We start from the raw sequence: 8,090 nt of genomic DNA on the forward strand, positions 1-8,090 counted from the left end.
AAAGAAGAGACAGCTGAATCGGTTGAAACTGTACAATCTCCAATTCAAAAGAAAGTTGACCAGAGAAACACAAAAATCCTAAAACAGCAAGGTAAGCAAATTAAGGAAAATACAATTCCTTATAGCCCTGCTATATGGGAAAAACATAAAGAAAGAAAAAGTAAAGGAAGGGGAAGTAAAGCTGGAACATCTTCTTTTCATTAATGAATTTAATGACATGAAATATTAGAGGGTTAAATGACCCTATAAAAAGAAGAGAGGTTAGAAGAATAACAGAATGGAATGAAATCACAGAATTTGGAATTATTGAAACAAAAGTCAGACAAAGTCAAATAGAGAATATTGCCCAGGGTTACTTCAAAGAAGAATGGGAATTTATTCTTAACTCTGATGGGGTTAAAAGTAGAATCTAGGTACGATGGGATAAAATAAGGGTTGAAATCAAGAAAAATTTTGAAAGCAAGCAAGTTATTTTGACAGAGGTTATCAATTTGGTGACAAGGATAAAAATATTCTTTGCGGTAGTCTATGCAAGCAACTCTGGGACAGAGAGGAAGACACTTTGGAATGATTTGAGAAGAAGCATTACGGACGACGAACCGTGGGTTATTATGGGAGATTTTAACGTTACAAGATTCAGAAATGAAAGAGAGTCTGAGACATACATAACACAAGACATGCAAGATTTCAATGAATGCATTCGAGACATAAGCTGCATTGAACCGTCTTCCTCAGGTAATCTATTTTCATGGTCAACTACAAGAGGGGCGGACAACATGAGAAATAGTAGAATTGATAGAGGCCTAGTGAATGAAAAATGGGTGGAGTTTTACCCAAGAAGCCAAATCCAGGTTTTGCAACCAGGTATCTCTGATAATTGCCCTTTGAAATTCTTTTGAGAGAAGGAGAAAAAACAGAAAAGACCCTTTAAGTTCTTCAACTTCTGGATGAAAGATGAAGAATTTAATGAAATTCTTAATCAAACTTGGAACATCAGAATTAATGGAACAAAGATGTTCAGAATTTGTGAGAAACTAAGATTACAGAAAGGGAAGCTGAATAAGTTAGACCGGAAAAAATATAGTGGGATTTCTAAAAGAGTAGAGGAAGCCAGAACAAAACTAGAGGAAATACAAAGCAAGGCACTAAGAGCCCCAAATTACTTTATAATAGAGAAGAGGAAAAAGAGGCTCTTATGCGGAGACAAGAATACTTATTTCTTCTATAAAAATTGTTCATCAAGGAATTTCAGAAATCAGGTCCTAAGACTCACAAACTCAAATTGAGATGTTTTACAGGGACAAAAGGCAGTTCATGAGGAAGCAATAAGTTTCTACAAAGAGCTTATTGGAACAGAAATGAACACAATAATATAGACAACCAAAGATTGCTTCAACAGATTGTGGAAAGAAAAATCAGTGAAGAATATGGTAACCAATTGATTACAAGAGTCAGTATGGAAGAAGTAAAAAAATTTGTGTTTTCGATGAAAGGGGATAAAAGCCCAGGGCCAGATGGTTTCAACGTGAACTTCTTCAAAGAAAACTGAGAAATAGTAGGTAAAGATGTAAGCAAAGGGGTTTTAGAATTCTTCCAAAACAAGAAAATGTTGAAGCAATGGAACGTCACAGTGTTGAATTTGATTCCTAAGAATTCAATTCCGAAAAAAATTCAGGACTTTCGTCCTATTTCATGCTGCAATGTTATTTACAAAATTATTTCAAAAATTATTTTGCAACGTTTGAAAACAGTTATTGATAAGCTTGTAGGATTAGGGCAATCAACATGTATTCCTAAACACTCTATTTCCCATAACATCCTACTAATGTAGAGCTTATTGAATGGATATGGTAAGAAAAACATATCGCCACGTGTGACTTTCGAAATTGACATTAAAAAAACTTTTGACTCGATCAGATGGGGATCAATCCACGAATTTCTCCTTGCTGCAGGTTTTCCAATTATTTTCATTGATTGGATTATGCAATGTGTTTCCACTCCTCACTTTGTTGTGAGCGTGAATGGTATTCATGGAGGTTTTTTCAAGGGTGAAAGGGGAGTAAGTCAAGGAGACTCTATATCTCCTTACCTATTCGTCTTAATAGTGGAAATTCTTGACTGCATTTTAAAAATACTTTTGAGAAGTCATCATTTCAAATTTCACCCGTACTGCAAAGAAGAAGCAATAACCCATATATGTTTTGCAGATGATCTATTTTTTGTGCCTTATGTGGATGTTGAATCTGTTAGTATAATCAAAAAAGCTTTAACAATCTTTTCGAGTATTACGGGTCTATACATCAATGAGGACAAAAAATAGTCAAGATATAATATATTGAAATAATTTTGCATAAACAAAAAAATTAAATCTCATGTGAAGTAAATATATAGAAAAAGATGGGAATAAATGAGAGAAAGAGAAAAACAATCACAATATAGAATTCCAATATATAATGTAATAAAACATTATAAATGAATGAATATGTTCATAAAAAAATAAGAGACTCGAGCCAATAAAAACTGAGAAGATTGATGACTCAAAAATAAATTTTATTAAGATAAAAACTCCATTGTAGAATTGAGATCTAACCATTAAGTAAAAAAGTTGATGAGATGATATTTCTAAATTACTTGAATAAAAAAGATAAATGTATTTGTTAATTGATTTGATCTTTTCAATAAGAACTTTTCAATAAGAAAAGAACATAAAATTGGAAAACAAAATATCGTCTTTTTCAACTTAGTTCCTTTCATGTATTTTATTCTTCAAAAAAGGATTCATATAGAAGATTTTTACCTATTTTTTAGTCGTATTGGTAGATTAGGACCGGGAATAAAATGTTGAACGAGAACTTCTTGATAATTATAATATAGACAATATATATAAAGAAAATTAGAATGTGTAATAATTTCATATACTCAATGTTGTTGTTGTTATAATTAACATTGAAAAAACATTATTTATTAAAATGAATTTCTAATAATGAGTTAGGTATCAATTTGTATTCTTTTATGTCATTAAAAAAAATCTAATGAATATTAATAGACCATTATAGTTAATGAATTCACAATTAATAGTTAATGGTTCAATCCAATTTATCATAAATTTTGGCTTTTGTAACTTAAAATTCCCATTTTTTTTCAAAAGAAAAGTCCACTACTTACATCTTCCTTCATGGCCTGCCTAACCAGCACCCCTTTCGGAAGAGAAGGAACTGCTCACTCAAAATATCTCCCTTCAGTTGATACACACGATTACAAGTCCACTCCCATCAAGCCTCTTCGGCGGCACTAGTCATGGCTTGGCTTATCCAATATCCAACTAAAAAAGAACTTGGGTTGTTGTTTGTTTTTCCGCTCTTTGTATAAAGTAAGTCAATCACAGTGTTGGACAGAGCCCGTTGTGAAAAAATCCTTTCGCTAGAATGCTGGCTTGAATCTAGCTACTCCCATTAAAACAAATATTTCATTCTATATGGTATGGGAAGGAGTCTAAAGTAGTTCATCACCTTAATGGTCTTGATTGTAATAAACATTTAACTCGTTTAAAGATATAACCTATCTACTTTATAGATGGTCTCGAATATATTCTAAAAAGGTCATTCTATTTTATTTCTAATTACTATTTTTGTTTGAAAGTTACTGCTCCATTCACATATTTAAATTCAAATATTCAAAATGTGATATTTGTTGGTTAAAAAACTCGAAGTCTAGTATAGAGAAGTTAAAGGATGGGAATAAAAAAAAAATGAGTTTCAAATCCATCCTAATTCTAACTTTTGAATATGTTTTTGATTATAATATAATTTTTTATTTATAAGAATCAATATGATTATATTATCTAAACAAATATAAATTTATTAGTTGTTTGTTTGTTTATACAAGTTTAAATGTTAAATTTGGTTGGTAATGAATTTTCTAATTATAAATATTTAATATTATTTTTAGAAAAGTTTAAATTAAAGAAAAATCTTATTCAAAGAAAACTTTACCTATATAATTGTTTTTATTTTATAAATAAATATATAAATTATGTAAAAAAATAATAATATATAAAGACATAAAAACCGAGAAAACACAGTTAAAAAAGAGTCACACGATCACGCACAAGCACAAAATATTTACAAAGATTAACTTTTTATTATTTTAAATTTAATTATTTTCTATTAGTAATGTTATCATTTTAAATATTCATGTAATTATTTTAAGTATGAAATAATTAAATATTAAGCAATTTGGAACGATCTTAATTGTTTTTAAATAATTAAAAAATTATTAAAATTATATCTTCTGATATAAATAAATAGATAAATGTCATCATCAAAATATATAATAAATTTTAAACATAAACTGTATTTTTAAGTATTTAGGTTTATATAAAAAAATTTAATGAACTTAACATCTAAATTTTTAGATAATTAAACTCTTACTTAATTTGGTCAGATTATTAGTAATCTTTGTTGGATTCATATAAGATATGGATCGAAGTTATTAATAATTTGCCTATGTCATTTGGAAGCGAAATTAAGGTTCAGTTTTAGGTAGTTTTTAGATTTATTTAATCAATTATAATGTTTACTGTGAAACTCTAAAATGACATGGTTTAATATTTTTGTAACCTCATATAAATTTAAAAAATTATTATTAGTTATATTTTTAAAAATAATAATTATAAAAATTATTTTATTTTCTTTAAAAATTTCATTATAATTTTCTTTAAAAAAATAGTTTTTTTATAAGTTTTAGAAAACATTTAATACGGTCAGATTGAGTGTCGTGTTTAAAAACAATTTTTGAAAAATATACACGATAATGCACGGTTAAGAAACGACGGTATTAGTATCTTTAAATATCCTAATCAGTGGATTTGGGCAAAGTAGACCGACTGTTATAACTATTATCTTAATTTAGTTAAAGTTATTTAAATAATTAAGTTTTTTTTAATTATATTTTTGATATAAAATTATTACCAATTTATGAATTTAATATTATGATTTTGAAATAATACTTATTTTATCATTATTTTAGAATTAAATATTTTTATCCAAGAAATAGCACTGTCAAATTAAAAATTAAAACTATAAAAATAAAAAAAAATAAACAAACTAGATATTATTTACTTTTGCATATATATATATATATATATATATATATATATATATATATATATATATTTCATTTAAAAATTATAAAGTTTTTTTATTTGATAATTATTCTTATAGAAGACTTCCATAAATGTGTATTTATGTTAAGAAAGTGTTTAATTAAATATTTTAAAAAATATTATATTTTTTTATCAAATAAATATAAAAAAAGAGTAAAAAAACAAATTAGACAAAATATAATCTTGATTCACCTCTAATTAAATAAGTAAAACTTAAGATATTGACAAAATAATTAGATTAAGCTATTACTGAAGGGATAATTCAATAATAAGAACATAATATTAAAGAGAATAAGTTTTAATTAAACACTTAAATGTTTTGTCATAGTTTAATCATTTAACTCTTAATTGTTGATATAATATTTTTTTAATGAATAAATCTGAGTATATTAATCTAAGTAAATATAAATTTATATTTGCTTTTTATTTTTTATTTTTAAACACGTTTTAAATACTAAACTTTTTTAGTAATGAATAATTTTTTATATGAATTTAATATTATTTGTCTTTGGCCACCATCATCACCCTTGTGAAATATTCGGAGATGGATTCTCCATTCTTCATTTTCAACGACTCAAAGGTTCTCCTCGGCGTCTGCTGCTGAGCACACATCATTCTAAATTAGAATTTTCCTAATATTATGTTTTCATAGAATCCCACGACTGCTTTAAAGTTTTTTTGAAGTTTCTTTCAATGTGATTGTGTTGAGAATGGATTTGTCAATCGAACTGAAGAGATAGTTCTTCGCTTTGAGTTCCTTCAAATTTTCCTCGACATGGACCTTCTTTTGTGCTTCAGATAACGTTTCCTCATTGGTTGGCTCACAGACTCCATCTTTCACTACTCCAAAATATTTTTCCTTTGATCTCAATAGATTCTCCATGAGAAGACTCCAATGGTCATAGTCTCCGTCGAACTTCGGAATGCTTGGCTGCACAAAATTGCTTAATTCTCCCATTTCACTCTCACTATATTTCTCTTCTCTCGTAATTTTTGCTATGATACCAATTTGTTGAACTCAAAAAAATCACTAAGACAAAAGCTTAATGCTTTGATAATTATTGATATTGTTTGTTTGGATTTAAATAACCTAACGGCGAAGACTTAGCCTTCTACGTAAAGGCGTAGAAATCCACGTAAACATAACTACTGAAAAATAAAAATGCTAAGATAAGTAATTAACCCCTGAAAGATAAGAACTTATTATGTCAAACCCAACACTGACTCTAATGCTTATGGTCATTTGCTCAATTGCTTCCTGCCTTTCTTTTCGAGAGCAGTGCTAAAATTGTAATGGCTAGCGTACGTTATACTTCTTCAAATTTTGGCTAGGATTTGGAATTGGGGGAGATTATCCTCTGTCAGCTACTATCATGTCAGAATACGCAAGTAAGAAAACTCGAGGGACTTTTATTGCTGCAGTTTTCGCAATGCAGGGGTTCGGTATACTAGATAGCTGGTGGAGCTTTTGGATGTATTGTGTCGTCGGCGTTTAACAAAGCTTATCCATCTCCGGCGGGATCAGTTGTTCCTGAAGCCGATTATATTTGGAGGATTATATTGATGTTTGGTGTAATTCTGGTTGCGATGACATATTATTGGCGGATGAAGATGCTAGATATACTGCTTTGGTTGCTAAGAACACAAAGCAAGCAGCGGAAGACATGTAGGAGTGACTAAAATAAAATTGCAATTTAGATTCATAAGTGATAAGCCCAAACAGAAATGAAAAATATAAAAAACTGAAGCATGAAACTAATAATAATAATAATAATAATAGTATTCTGATTCTTTATCAGAATATGCATCTCCATCCAAATATTTGCATTCTTCTTCTCTATCAGAATATTAGTTATCGTAATAGTAATCATCGTCATAATCTTCGTCTTCTACGTCAGAATATGCTAATCTGGTTGTATAATATCCGTCTCTAGATTTTTCTTCATCATAATCAACAACATAACATGTAATATCAGTAGAATTAAAAAGAGTGACACTTGTAAAACTAATTATAAACAATTAAAAAAAAAATTATACATACAGTTTTTCTTATCATTATTTTAGCATGCATTCAATATAAAATGATCAGTTTCAACCTTTTAAAACTATCATTATAAAGATAAATAAATGAAAACTTAATTACCTGTTTTTATCAACCCGATCACCACAATAACAACCGCTACAATCGTCCCAAAAAACTGAAGAAAACCCATATTATATATAATCTAGGTCCAAAACTTTTGCAATTTCTAAATATTCAAAGATATATAAGAATAGTGAACATTTTATAAGTGTATTCATTAGCAGAAATTAATAATATTGCAGGAAACGAAGCATCCTTTAAATTCATTTTACCGCCATTATTGTCACGCCTTCTTTCTAGAGCATCTCACCCTTCACCAATTACCCATGACCGGCATTTATTCAAACATTTGTATCATTTCCAATTATCTCTTTCTTTGTGATTTTAAAAAATAATAAACACTAATATTAATTTTATGAAGACACTTGAATTTGATCAGTTATTTTTAATATATGAGTTTTTTAATTTTAAAATAGTGTAATATAGAGTTTGGATTATTAAAACTGTCTAGATTACCGAGAGCTGGATTAATTTGGATATGTATGTGAGAGTAACAAAAGTTTCAAACTTGCAACTTCAAAATATAACAATATAAGTTTAACATTATAACCAACTAAGTTAATAACACTTTAAATTTTAAATTTAACTTCCAAATTGATGAACGTATAACATTTTTAACAATATAACTTCGACATTTTAAACAACTAAACTATTAATATTTTTAATTCGTTTATATAATTTAATTTTTGTATATATAACCTTTTATAATGGTTAGTCATACATTAAATTATAAAAAGAAATTTATAATCGTAGGTGATGTAATAGTTAATTTTTAATGATTGA

General features: G+C 27.9%; 1 pseudogene; it reads left to right on the forward strand.

Moving 5' to 3' along the window:
• The first annotated feature begins 6,369 nt into the window (after nt 1-6,369).
• Nucleotides 6,370-6,834, forward strand: LOC124932096 (annotated as a pseudogene).
• Nucleotides 6,835-8,090: the final 1,256 nt, after the last annotated feature.

Source organism: Impatiens glandulifera, chromosome 1 (genome assembly GCF_907164915.1).
Source record: "Impatiens glandulifera chromosome 1, dImpGla2.1, whole genome shotgun sequence".
NCBI lineage: Eukaryota > Viridiplantae > Streptophyta > Magnoliopsida > Ericales > Balsaminaceae > Impatiens > Impatiens glandulifera.